We start from the raw sequence: 14,079 nt of genomic DNA, 5'->3' as shown, positions 1-14,079 counted from the left end.
GGTAGAGATCTTGACAGTTGTCATGTCATCCCACAGGGCTAAGATCCATATCAACTAGGTAAATTCGCTACCCGTGTTAAATGTACAAATGAATCTATCTCAACAGTCTCTATAAATGTATACATGATTTTAGGGTTGTGCTCTTAACATTTTCCAAGTTATGACCGAGGGACATTCCCCTACCCAATGGGCATGATCTATGGTCTGTACAGGATGCATGAATAATTTCGTCTCTTATGACTTTCAAAATTATATATGCTATAGGTTGTGGATCTCAACAGTTTTCAAAAAATAGCCCAGAAGCAGTATTTGTCTTACCCCTGGCCACGATCTGTGCGTGTAGTCCACAAATACATATTCTACATGTCAGGCGGTGATGATGGTTTATGCTAACTTTAAGAACTACACCTACAATATTTTAACTTGATTGAGGTTTTAAACAAAGCAATTGCCCCATTCCACCTCAGGTCCTACGCCCAACGTTCATGCTAAAATTTTAAAACTTCTGTGCGTATCAACAGGTCACCCATCTAATCATATTCAAAGTTTAATGATCGTCTCTTCAGTGGTCTCAAAGGATATGCACTTCGTTACTAATGGACAGACGGACAGTTGGACAAACAGTGGGATGAATAGATGTACTTACCTATGGTTTTAGACGATATATATGTGTGTGTGTGTGTGTGTGTGTCTTTTTAAATGACTAATGTTAAGCTTGAAAGATTAGATAATTAAAGTCATTGACCATAAACTACTTGTTCTTGTACATCGCAGAACTAGATGCAGCAAGTCCCACAATGTCATAATTCCCATATAAGATGATATGGAGAGTGAATGGTCCCGATAGATTCAATGAATTCAACCAATCCATCAAAATATAGTGAACTTCACTGGCCATCAAGGATACCCGGTGTTTTTGCAACCTTCTCAGCTATTCTCATTGGAAAGTTTTTGTCAGAATGAAAGGATAGTTTGCAAGTTTGTCGTTATTCATTTTATTGCTGGTTATGGTATATATTAGTATATTCAAGACGTTAATAGGGCTTTTTGACGTTTAAATATTTTTGCATGTGTTCTAGCGTTTAGCAATGAAACGAAATTACTGATGTTTTATCTCACATGGCATGATTGTGTGCATTGTTACAGCCGAGGTTACCAAACTACACATATAATAATAAAAGGGTCCTGCAGGTTGGTACGTTCATCGCATGGATTGCTATACAAATGATATGGATTGATATCTTCTTGGGTTAGATACACCACTCATCAAGGGTATTAATAAAAAACAAGCAATTGGTATGCACCTATATTACTTGCATATCAAGCCATACAAGGTGGCGCTCTAAAGATATTATTAACGTTTCAGAGAGTAACATATATAAAATGAAGTCGTTTCCAATTGTAATATGCACAACTGAAGAAAATGTTGGCATATTTCTATGTTAATCTTATTTGCTGTAGCTAACATTTCTTTGGATATTGTTCGTTTATAATCGTACCTTCTGTAAGCTCACAGGTAACCAAAATGACTGCTATCATGCGCTCGAAAAATCCCCCTGAATAAATTTAAAGTACGTTTTCTTTAGAGGTTATTAAGATATGAAAAATAAACATCGATACACTAGACACTATCTTCTTCAAAAAGTGAAATATATGAATTTCTAAATACATACAATTTAACAAGAAACAAAAACGCTATCGGGTATTTTCTCTACAATTTACTTCTGAAGTCCAAGGAATGAAAACAACCAAACGGAGCAAGTAGTTTTTTTTAAAGGTGCACATCGGAAGTAAAGCCAATCCCAATAACCCAAATTACATTCAGCAATCATACACCAATCAAAGGAACGTAAAGTTATTTTAATAATACATAATACATACATGGTCTTTTTGAATGTGCAGTATAACCAGTGACGAAAACCTGGGAATTCTTTAACTAACTGTATCCCGTCTGAGAGTAAGATATTATCTTCTGTGTACGTCCCTTACGATTGATATAGCTTACTTTCTGTTTAAATCAAATATATGAGTATTTCTATAAATGATAAAAAATAAAGTGATTATGAATTATGAATGTCTATACATAATAGTTTAAGAATTGTCGTTATACATTTGATATGAAAGAAAATTAATAGTTGTACACGGTTGACACCACCTTTTTGCGTTTGCTCATTGTTTCGTAGTTGTCACCTAATATTTGAAAGCAGAAATACTGCATTTACACTCAACGATGTGCAAAATTATGTCACGTGTCTAGCACTATTGTTAACTACAAGGGTTCCTTATAGCATTCTTCAAAGAAACCCTACTGGTGTACTGCATCATTATTTAGGCCACGTTCTTATGCTGTACTTGTAGTACTAGTACGTTTAAAGGGTTTCATTACAACACTGTTCAAGAGAACTATAACAGTGTACAACATTATACATTAGGCCTATTGTTTTGAGTGTACAGAGGTTTGCAGCATCTTCAACTTATATTGCTGTTATTTCTGAGTGATGACAAAATTGTATACCAAGAGATGCAATGAAATTTGGTTTCTGAACAAAAAAGATTATGTATTTGAACCTTAAAGAGTTCATAAATGGTTTAGAGATGGATTAGAAGATACTTTGGTAGCATACTTAAGAGCCCATTTAATTTGTGTGAGATCAAATGATTGTTCAATTTTATCAGCATGAAAGTTTTCTTAGTGGAAAGTTTTTAATGTACCCAGAGCTTAAGTCCCTTATTGTGTAGTGAATCAAGCATCGGCAGGTATTATTTACATGCTAACCACACAAAATCGAGCCATAGTCAAGTTTCAATGATATTAAGTTACTAATGAGCAGAAGAACTTCCAACTGATCCACAATATGTAATTGCCACGACTCATATTAAAGCCAGGGTTTCGTTTACATGCTGCCCATAGGTATCTAAATATCGGGAAGAAAAGTTGTTCCTGAAGTACATAAATGTGGAAGAAACGATATACAGTCGAAAATAAGACATTAACATTTGATCTTCACCACAACAGGAGTCAGATAATAATCAATTAGACAATATGAACATGTATTCTTCTGGCTCTCTGTTTATGTTCATTTTTAGCTAATGTTCAAACGTTTACATTCTTTTTTTACATAAAGCAGATCACAAAATCTGCCTGTACTGAGTTGTCAGTTCCAGGAATGAGACATTTTACTATGTTGTTAATTTTAATGTTAAACATGATGACTGAACATACGTTGCCCTGTGGTTCACCTACCTTCACTTTGGTCCTTTGCGGATTTTGGTCCCTTTGGCGGCTTTATCTCTCACCCAGTCTGCAAATGTCGCCAGTTGTACAAATTTTATTGGTAATATTTACGGGTATATTTCGAGCTGTATCAAACAAATGTTTCAAAAGTTGATAGTGGAAGTGTCAGGCGCTCAATCAAGCGGGTGTTTTAATTCTCTGAGAGTTACAAGTTTATTGTAACTTTCGGCATTTGCAGATCTGAAATATGGAGAAATCAAGTTTTTAACACCGTGGGAGATTACATAATAAAACTTTCATAGGGAGATCTTCAAAAATATTTGACCAATGAACGAGTGATTTCTGGTATGGTTGAAACACATGCATCAGATGTTTTAATAGGGTCCAGTGGTTTATTTGGTCACAGGTTTTCTTAGCATCCAAAAACATAATGCTTAAACTGCATGTAACAAGATAACCGGGTTGGATTTCGGATTTACAAGACAGCACTGTTGATGGTGATACAAATGCAATGTTTAATGATGAATGACTTGAATGAGAAAAGAAGTATGATTAATACGTGCGTGTATAAGATCCAAATACTGGACGAATTAACATAATCCTCACTAACCTAATATTGCATCAAATGAAAGTACAAATAAACGACCTTAGACAGTACAAGGGCAAGGGTGAATGTTTCACATTAATTTCATAACAAATTCAGTCAAATAGTGAAAAATGAAATATTTTTAACTCAGAAAGTAAAACGATGAAAACAAAAGGACATATATCATACCAACTATCTTTACAATAAAAATTCATTGGGTATTACAAACCCAAAAATTAGTACAGGGCTAAAAGATCACTTGTACGGAGTTTTTCACTCCGTTACCAGCACACTTGGCTACCAGTCACACTGGTCAATCAAACAGTCAGTATTCCAGGTAGTCACCAACCACCATTCAATTCCTTGGTCGATCAAACATTCAGCGCCCACCCATCGGTCAGCAACGCCCAATCACCTGCTACTCGACCAGCAACACTGTTCACTCAGCTCTACTGCTGCCAATGTTCAGCTTTACAGCCGCTATAGTCAACTTATACGGTTAGCTCTACAGCTGGTATCACGTCGACTCCGATCACCTCTACAGCTGAAAATACATCTGACATAAATGAGACGGGCATAAGACATAACACAAAATGGCGTTATATACGGTAAGCTATACAGATTACAGCATCGGCACAATGATTACAAAAGAATAAACATGTTCAGAAGTGAATCTACTCGTGGCCGATATGATTCCATCGGTACTAAACATTTCTTAAAAAATGTAACTTCATATTGCTAACATACATTTCATGCTAAGTCACAAAAAAAAATATAAAATATTTTAATTATACTACGTAAGCCGAAGCTACGTAGAAAATATACAAAAATAAACTTAGTAGTACAATAGTTATAACTTATACACGATAAATTAATAAATAACTCACATACCTCTACAGCTAAAGATGTGCAAGTCCCTATGTAGACTGAGCACTGACAAGACGTTCCGTAATGTGAAGATTTTAGTCTTACGGTAAAGCATTTATACACAAACAATGCAGCCATATATCGTCTGTGCGCTGGAAGTATTCGGTTTTTCCAATCGGAAGCACTTCGCACGTGCAGCATAGAATGAATCGAACTGTTTTCTAAATATTGTACAATATACGTAAATCACCCTCGAGTGTACACAAAAAACGAAACCCGAGTACATGTATCTAATAAAGGGATTTATACAATTCCTTGACAATACATCCCTCCTTATAAAAGCAGCACTTTTAGAAAAATCACGGAATGTGAACAGAAACATTTTTAAAATAACCAGTTTTGAGTACTGAACGAAAATGATTTACTAATTACACTCTACTTAACAAATCAGTACCAATATTTTCCGACCCTCGAATCGCCTTGATTCGGAAACTATACGGTTGCAAAGATAGCACCCAATGCATCAATCTTTAGTTGGCGACCTTTGCTTTGTTCAAGTATTAGAGCAGCTCATGGTCCGTTCGTAAGGTAAACTCCCTCCCTCCAATATACTGATGGAATTTTCCTATCCCCATACTAAGGCTCGGCACTCCTTTTCAATCACGGAGTAGTTTTGCTCCCTAGAGAGATATTTCCTACTTGCATAAGCAATGGGAAATTTCATCCAGTCTTGTTCCTGTAGCAAAACAGAACGAAGTCCCGTATCGGATGAATCAGTCCTCAGCACAAACGTTTTGGTAAATTCTGGCAACTTTTAGATTGATGCGCATGCCAGTTTCTGTTTCAAAGTGTTTAACGTTTTTTCCTGGCACACACCCCAGGGAACTTTATTCGGTTGCGCTTTCCTAGTCACGTCTGTTGATGGGCTGACAATAGCCGCAAAATTGGGAACAAGTGTCCTGTAAAATCCAATCAAACCTAGGAAATATCTTACTTTTTTTATTAGTTTCTTGTCTAAGTGCATCGCTGATTAGAGTCGCGAATGTCGTTCACTCGAGGACATTACCAAAGATTGTTACCTGCCAATATCCCTTGGTAAGGTCTAACTTGGAAATGTATCTATGACCTGCCATCTTTGAAGATAAGCTTTCTATGTATGATATTGGTTATGAATCAAACACAGTGATTTTGCTAAGTTGCCGAAAGTCAATGCAAAAACGGTTTGTCCCATCTTTTTTTCAGACTAACACATCGCGGGACGAGTACAAGCAACTGTAAGGTTCGATCACTTCCAAGGCTAACTTTTCCCCACTTCTTCGTTGATTGTATCCCGCACATTAAAGGGTAGTGGATATTCTTCAATCCTGATTGTCTATGATGTATTCAACTTGATTTCATGTTGAATCAATCCAGTACCGCCTGGATTGTCCATACACACGTCTGGGTTTTGGGACAAACCTCCAAGATCTGCGTACGCAGATCCTCGGATAAATCCAGGCATACATTGATCTGGTCTATATCTTCTTTTCCTACGTCAGTGGAGTATTCAATGGTAATTTCGATACTGGAGACGAATTCCGATTCGTCACACGACCTATCCTATCTCACCGCTACACATACTACGTTCAAGACCCCATTATCAATTGTTTGCCTAGGTCAAATTGTTTGTCACTGTTAACCTGGGCCACTAACATTCTCGTAATACCTTAATCGTCATTGTATTAATACTCAAATGGCCTGCCGTACTAGATTCGTGCGCCACTTAGAGTACGTGTGTCATAAGATTCTGGGGAACAAATACCTGAAAGAACTTCCTACGATCAGACGTAGTACACTCTCTATACCTGAAACTATTACGATGTAGAAATCTAAAGGCCCCCCCTCCAACCTCCATTCTTATAGTTCTTCACGGTACCGAATAAAACTTTCTCCGTCGTTCAGAAATTATTTGCGGGAGATATGAGTAATGACTTCCGGGACATTCTATTTACGTAGAGGTTTGTTATCCTCCTTTACATGAGGTCTGGTTTACACTGCTTGGATGATTGGGAACAGGAAGTCTGACGTGGTTGAGATTCTAAATCCCTGTAGATCGCCAGTCGCAAGTTCATAGATCGGGTTGGCTATGCATAAAGCTTTTACTGTTCCGGTCACGAAAGGTGCTACGATAAATATCATGGCGACAGGAACGTGGTCGATTGTTGGTCCAATAGCATACAAAGCTATTTAGACCCAATCATTTGGTTATGCTGAATGCGGCTCCGTCTCGCGATTGTTGCATCAGTAGTACTGTACACAAATTTGTATTAAGGTTTTAGTTAAATATTTTCACTTGATTTTTTGCAATGCATTTAGACTCATATCTTTTTGTTTTCATATTTTCAGACAAAAGCGTGATAGGATTGTTGTGGCCACCAAGTGTCGCATGAAGATGGAGGCAAGTGATATCAATAATGCTGGGCTGAGCAGAGGACACATTGTGCAAAGTGTGGAAGAAAGTCTCGGCTTCAGACAAAGTAGATTGAAGTTGTGCAGGCATATTTCTCGTTCAGGTCAATCAATTAATGTTTATCACGTGACTGCTGTGTTATTTTGTATTTTGTGACATCATGAGTTATATGAGTTTAAGGGTGCATCAAAATGCATTAAATAAGAATCAACATTCACCTTTCCCTCGATAACTCAGGCCTAGATAGCTCATGCGCCGACTTGTAAGAAAGGGTGAGATATGGATCCCATTTCATTTAAATGTGAATTTAAGGTTCAATCAAATATCACATATATGTCCATGAGTGTTTCTGACAGAACCCAATTACATCCGCTGATTATTTTTTACCTGATTTGCAGAAGTGTTTGTTGCCTTGTTACTATGAATTAAAAGGATATCTGCTTTGTATTCTCACACCAGTTACATCTTTGGTATGAAATTAAATAAATGGGTGGCACAAAAAAAGAGTTATGTGTTATGCAAATTCTATCCATGCAAGAGCTAGCGGTCACGATTGTGAGTAAAGTAAACTCACTTCACTTAATCAATGGAACTTGTTATAAATATTATTATGTAGATACATAATTAAAGTATCTATATAATAATCACTGGCTTTTCCAACTACCGTATTTGCTGTATATACTGTGACAGCATATTTGTTAGGACACAGTATGTTTTTAATAAAATAATTTTTGTGCACTGTATATTCTGGAACACCTCCTTTTCTTTCGGGGGCCCCGAGTGGCCGAGTGGTCTAAAGCGCTCTTCGTTACGGATCACTGCCATCTTACCTCTGTCTGCGGCGGTTCGAGTCTAGGATTCAGCCAATGTGGGTATGTGAGAAAGCTTGCCAGTAGCTTCTCGTGGGTCGGTGGTTCTTTCCGGTGTTTTCCCGGGTTCTTCCTCCACAATTAATACTGGCCGACATGTATAGCCTATCTTGTGCTGAAAAATGGCGTTAAATCCCACAACAACAACAACAACAACCTTTCCTTTCGAGTTGTAAGTTGTGGGATACCTTTTAAATCATTAGAAATTACATGTCTAAACTGCACTCCCAACTGAAATTGTATTTAAAAAATATAAAACTGGTATTGACATAGAACTCTTTAATTCACTGAGGCTTTTTGTTGTTGTTATGGGGTTTAACGCCATTTTTCAGCACGATAGGCTATACATGGCGGCCAGTATTAATGGTGCAGAAAGGACCCGGGAAAACCCCGGAAAGAACCACCGACCCACGAGAAGCTACTGGCAAGCTTTCTCACATGCCCACATTGGCTGAATCTTAGACTCGAACCCACGCAGATAGAGGTGAGATGGCAGTGATCCGTAACGAAGAGCGCTTTAGACCACTCGGCCACTCGGGGCCCCTAATTCACTGAGGCATCATCTCGCCAATACAACCCTACTCCGGCACACGTACAATCCATTCTTTCGGTACATGAGTTTTATTAGCTTTTTCATGCCGATAAAAATTATTGTTGGAGGCAACTACTTTCCTGCAGAAACTGCTAGGACTAAAATTAATTTGTTTGACCCTACACCAGTCGTACTAATTCTCACAATTTTAATCCACATCTTATCATCAATCCATCTAAAAATGAGATCAGAGTAGAATTTAGTCCATGTTAATGATTTGGTAAGATCGATACTATGATTCTAGGTCGTGGCGCTGTTCCACCGACAAAGTCTCGTCAATGTGATTGAAGTCGATGATGGACTTCATTTTTCTGTCTCTTTGTCGACTAAACTATGCGGCTGCAGTTCAAGCTGTGACAGATGCTCTTTTAAAAATTGTATCTGCGTTTGATATAATTTAATAGTTCTGCTCGTGAACTCTTTTTAGTGATCTAGTTTTAGCAGTGCCATGATCACTAAATACTTTTTTTTATTTCAGTCATCTGATTTAATTTAACAAGATCTGCTAGCATGTCAGGAGTCGCTTCCAGGTTAGCATGCTCTAAATGCCTATGCGATCAATCCACATGTACAGCATTTAAACCTGTGTGATCATATTTGACATCGCGGTGATATTTGTAAAGGTGATAAAAAGCAGTAGGTGTTTTGTCCCCGTTTCTATTCACTTTTTGGTAAGCTATTATATTTGGAGCATTAGCATCAAGCAGACAAGTAGGCACAAGCATAGACCTATGCTTCCGCACGTAGGTGTTTTGATCATTTATTATCTCAGGCAACTCCTGAGATGCCACTGGTGGATTAGCAAAATTTCACCTGGGAATGGTATCTCCGTCCCTGAAAACATTCTCCACTTTTTTAAAATCTCTTTCAGCTGTAAATTGTCAAGAAATTTGTACGCCTCCTCAGCCAGATTTGTATCAACTTGTCCATGTTTATCGTACATCATCACATACAATAACGCCTCTGTGGCCTCATCAGACACCGGTGTGTCAAATTTTCTTTTGTCGATTGCATTGCGCAGTTTTCGACTTCCGCGAAATCACCTTTTGGATACTATTTTTTCCATGCAGTCGTGATCTTTATTGTGTGCGTCATCGTCTTTCTTTCGACAAATCATCGTCGTTCAATGTATCCGGCATTCACTACGGTATCTATGATGCTCGGATTTAGTTCCTGGATAATCATGTGAACAATTCCTGCGATGCTTTTTGCCAACCGCGTCGATTATCTATCTTTACAAAATTTAAATACGGCAAAATACTTGTCTAGGGCATCTCTGAGCTGATGTTGTCGCATAAGTCCAACTGAAATATGAAACAGTTTGATATCATTGTTTTTTCACTATTCATGTGCATTTTCTACTGATAACTTACACAAACCTCTCACTTGGTTGATGTCTGCATAAATCCCCGTATTCTGCTTGAGCACGTGATTGTCATATTCAGCAGGGGACGCATTCTGCCTATAAGCATCACTGAAAAATAACTGGTAACGTTCGAAAGCTTGTCGGACGATTTCCGCCCTGGTGAAATCTATATTATTAGTTGGATAATGCTACAATAATCGACTTATATTAGATCATCCAGTGTGCACATTTGGAAATAACTTAACCCAGGATCAGAATGTTCTGCCGTAAGCGCAGTAAACTTAAACGTGGACTGCTTCATGCTCGTGGAGTTTATGTTAAATTCAAGCGTTGTGGAACAAATGGGAAAGATAACGTCGTAAAGAGCATTAACATTGCTATCCGGTTTTAGTTCATCCACGTGAGAATGCACTGTGTCCCAGAGATGCACCCACGAACTTGAAATTTCCAGATGGCTACTGCAACAGGTAACTGCAACTGAAGCCAGAAATACGATGTAATTGCAGTATTGGACCACTACGGACCTGCATCGGACGCCACCAGGTGGTTGGCAAAACCTAATAAGCCTGGTAAGAGTCTGATAATTCCGATGATGCTGATACAGGAACTCTACACTGTAATGTGCCCAGAGCTGTTTATGACACGCCGCGTATCTGCGTACATTATCGTGGCTGTCTCGTTGTTTATAGTGGGTGGATAATCCGTCACTGAGGTTTTAGCTTCTGTACCACGTTGATATTTCCTGTGAGTTTCTTCGTGTGGTTTATAATTTTGTGCCACCAAACGAGTTCAATGTGAGCACGATATCACCTGGTTGTTATCTGTGATCGGCCATGTGGTGGGAAGTCCGTATAACTTTCGGTTTTCTGTCGATGTCTTTCTGTACAAGGTAATCGTTGTATTATCGATGATCAAAAGTTGATCATGACGATCATTGTTAACTCTGAAACACTCAACAGTCTGAACTACGATTGGTGTATAATTTCATCTGGCATCTTTGTCGATCCAGATAGAACGATTTAGGTACTAAAGTGATAGATTATAGTCGTTCTCGTGTTCAGCCCTGTATACATTCCAACACGTCTGGAATTATGCGATGTTGTTCCAAATGGAGGTGATGCCATTGAGAGATCGCTAGTCACTTGGCCTACCACGGATACATTTCCAGATATCACACCACCTTTTTGTATCATATTCATTTTGTCAGTGCCACTTCAAGATCTGCTGACGAGACGACCTGAGAAGATACAAGAGCCTGTCCTATTGGAAATGGTAAACCATAAAGTTGTTCTTCCCATGTAAATATTTCCTGTCATTTCACCTGTGGTCAAAGATAATGCGGCGTTGACATCCAGGGATGGGAACCTTACGTTGTCATGATTGGTGATGCTGTGACCGTTCATGCTGAGATTACCCTGCATGGAATCTCCGGCGCGGTCGACTTTTCTGTCCAGCTCATATTGACTCGCTGTAGAGCTGCTGAGTGACCCGATAAACGTACCAAAGAAAGTGTAATACATAGTGAATTATTTAGCTAAACCAAGTAGAAAATAATTAGATAGTGAAGAAAATAAAGATGTAAAGAAAGAGGAGAAATCAAAAGCCAGACTGGAGAGGATGAAAAGGAGGAAGAGGCAAGACTGGGGGAGATGAGGAAGAAAGAAGAAGCCAAAACGGAATAGATAAGGAAACAGGAGAAACATATGAAACCAAAGTTAACGGAGATGCATGAACAGGATGAAGAGTCCAATCAAAGAATAACAAAGTTCTTGAACAACAACAGCCTACACAGAAATCACAAGTAAAACCGACAGGTATCAAAGGTAGATTTAAATCATGGCTCACAGGACTAACAAGAAGAGAAAACTGAAGGAAGTGGAATTGTTGTCATTGTTACTAATAACAACCTCAATTACAAAAATCAAGCGGATATCGTCTCGCAGTTAAAATTGCTGATCTCTTCCAATCCGTGGAAAATGTTGAATGCAGATCGATAACGAGATGTTAGATATCCTCAATCGTATTTTGGAGAGCAAACTGGTGACGTCGGATCAGTATCAGATTCTGTACGAGGATCTGACCTAAAGTAGCTCATTTTTGTTGAGTGTGCTTAAATAGAATACCTTGTTTGAGAAATCTTTGTTTTTGGAAACAATACCACTTTGTGGTTTGTCTCGCGTTCGGTCACATCCAAGGTGAGGTATAATCCCCCGCTGCAATTAGACCAACAGTCGTCGTACGAGGTCGCTCATGAACTCTGCCGCAATATGGAACAGCTTCTTTAACGTCATCGCGAGCAAAAATCTGTTTTAGTATATAGCCTCAACGCAGCTACAAAGGATCACGATCTCGCCAGGCGGATACAACATCAACGACATCGCCACGGAAATCTCCAGACAGATCACCTACAACCGACACACCGTCGCGACCATAACATTGAACCCAATTATTCCACGCTGCGAGCCAGAATAACTGTCGCAAAAGGTTATCGCGTGGGATTTGCCATTTCTAATTCGAAATTCGATCTGATCCGTTCCAGGTTTTAGAACAGGTAGTGTCTTTAGCGCCAATGGAACGTACGAGGGAGATCTTCCCGTTGACATGACCGACGTGAACAGCCTCCTCGTCAACTGCTCGATCGCAGAGGGATCGTTGTCGTCAGTCGTTTTGGCATCCTACGTGATTTGCTCCACAGCGATTAACGTGCTTTCGGGGTCGCTTATGCAGATTTGTCATAATCCCTTCATATATTATCCCAGCCTGAACACTTACGCGAAATCAGAAATTACAATGTGGCTCACCGATCAGTTTAGAGATGCTGCCGATAATAAGAACAAAATAATCATATATTATCTGCACGTTCGTTGAATCTGTCGAAACACAGCGCTATCTTGAATAGATAACATAAAATATTCACAGATGACATAATAGCATTCAGACGATCACTCGTACAACAAAGCAAAATCGTGGTTGAATTTGTATCCACATTGTTTTCCTCGTAGAAAGCAGCACTTCCCTGTATTGAAGCCAAACAGGTCCGATTGCCCTTAAATGGCAGAAGCTGGAGCCACTAGTTTGTCCGCCACCGTTGAAACGGCCGTGGCACAACAAATAGCCAGCAAAATCGTGCATACGTCTTCACCGACGGCGACTGTTCAGTAAACTCAGTTGCGATCTTTTCAAGCAGGCCAAACAGGCTCCTAAGAAAACTGTGACGGTACTCAGCCCAAGATCTGAAAGAACTGTACAGGATCTTGAGAGAAACATCAATATACAAGGTACAATGACAACGCCATCTCTTGGTGTCATAATGTCCGATTATGGATAAAAAGGATTAAGGTATAAAAAGATCAAAATCACTCTCAACAACAATATTAGAATGCCTTTTAATAACAATGTTATTTTGTAACACCATTATATCATAGTGACGTCAGTAATTCGATATTTACTCCCGATTACCTTCGGCTGAACGATGACACCCCCGTGGACGATTCCACCATCGAGTACGAGTTCGTCAAATACCAGTACACTTACATTACCAATCTCAATGCAAGCACTCATACAAAATAGAGACGCGTGACGAAGATGTGTACCTGCTTCCTCATAACGCTTTCCGGAAATCCGTGGGAAATACAACCAACGGCAGGTGGAAACTATGCAGCAGGCTCACAAGTCATGCTGTAAAATAACGGTTTTTCGTTATTCAAGTCGGCGCAGTATTAACTGAACAATCAAATCGTGGAAGAAATCAATGTCTACTTACCTCAAGCCAGCACGATCCTAATCTTGATAATGTGCAGCGATGACTATATGCAATCATGCACCAACAACATGTGGTGGAGAAACACGGGAACAACTGTGAGTAACGAATTTCACACTGGCGCACCACCAATAATTACAGCTACGCTGACAGAGGCAGAAACTGTTAACATTATCGTGTACAGACTAGCGTCAGCCGAAACAGATGTGCATATTTTGGCTGATATGACAGCAAACGCTGCGGGATCGCCTGTGCTGAGAAACGCTATATTATCAGCACTGGCACAGGCACGTACCTCAGCCTACAACGTGGGATTAACAGCTCGAAGTGCGCTCACATACGCCGGCCATGAGAT

General features: G+C 39.2%; 1 long non-coding RNA gene across 1 annotated transcript; it reads right to left on the bottom strand.

Annotated features, from left to right (window-relative positions):
- Positions 1-2,782: 2,782 nt before the first annotated feature.
- On the bottom strand, positions 2,783-13,647 carry LOC149799768 (uncharacterized). The gene is made up of 3 exons (XR_016420918.1): positions 13,558-13,647; positions 4,051-4,365; positions 2,783-3,475 (listed from the first exon to the last, which is right to left on the bottom strand). It is a non-coding gene; the product is annotated as an uncharacterized LOC149799768 (long non-coding RNA).
- Positions 13,648-14,079: the final 432 nt, after the last annotated feature.

This window comes from Sinohyriopsis cumingii, chromosome 5 (assembly GCF_028554795.1).
Source record: "Sinohyriopsis cumingii isolate HCF-2022 chromosome 5, ASM2855479v2, whole genome shotgun sequence".
In the NCBI taxonomy this organism is placed as follows: Eukaryota; Metazoa; Mollusca; class Bivalvia; order Unionida; family Unionidae; genus Sinohyriopsis; species Sinohyriopsis cumingii.
Note: the sequence above shows the minus strand (reverse complement) of the source record. Positions and strands in the feature narration are given on the sequence as shown.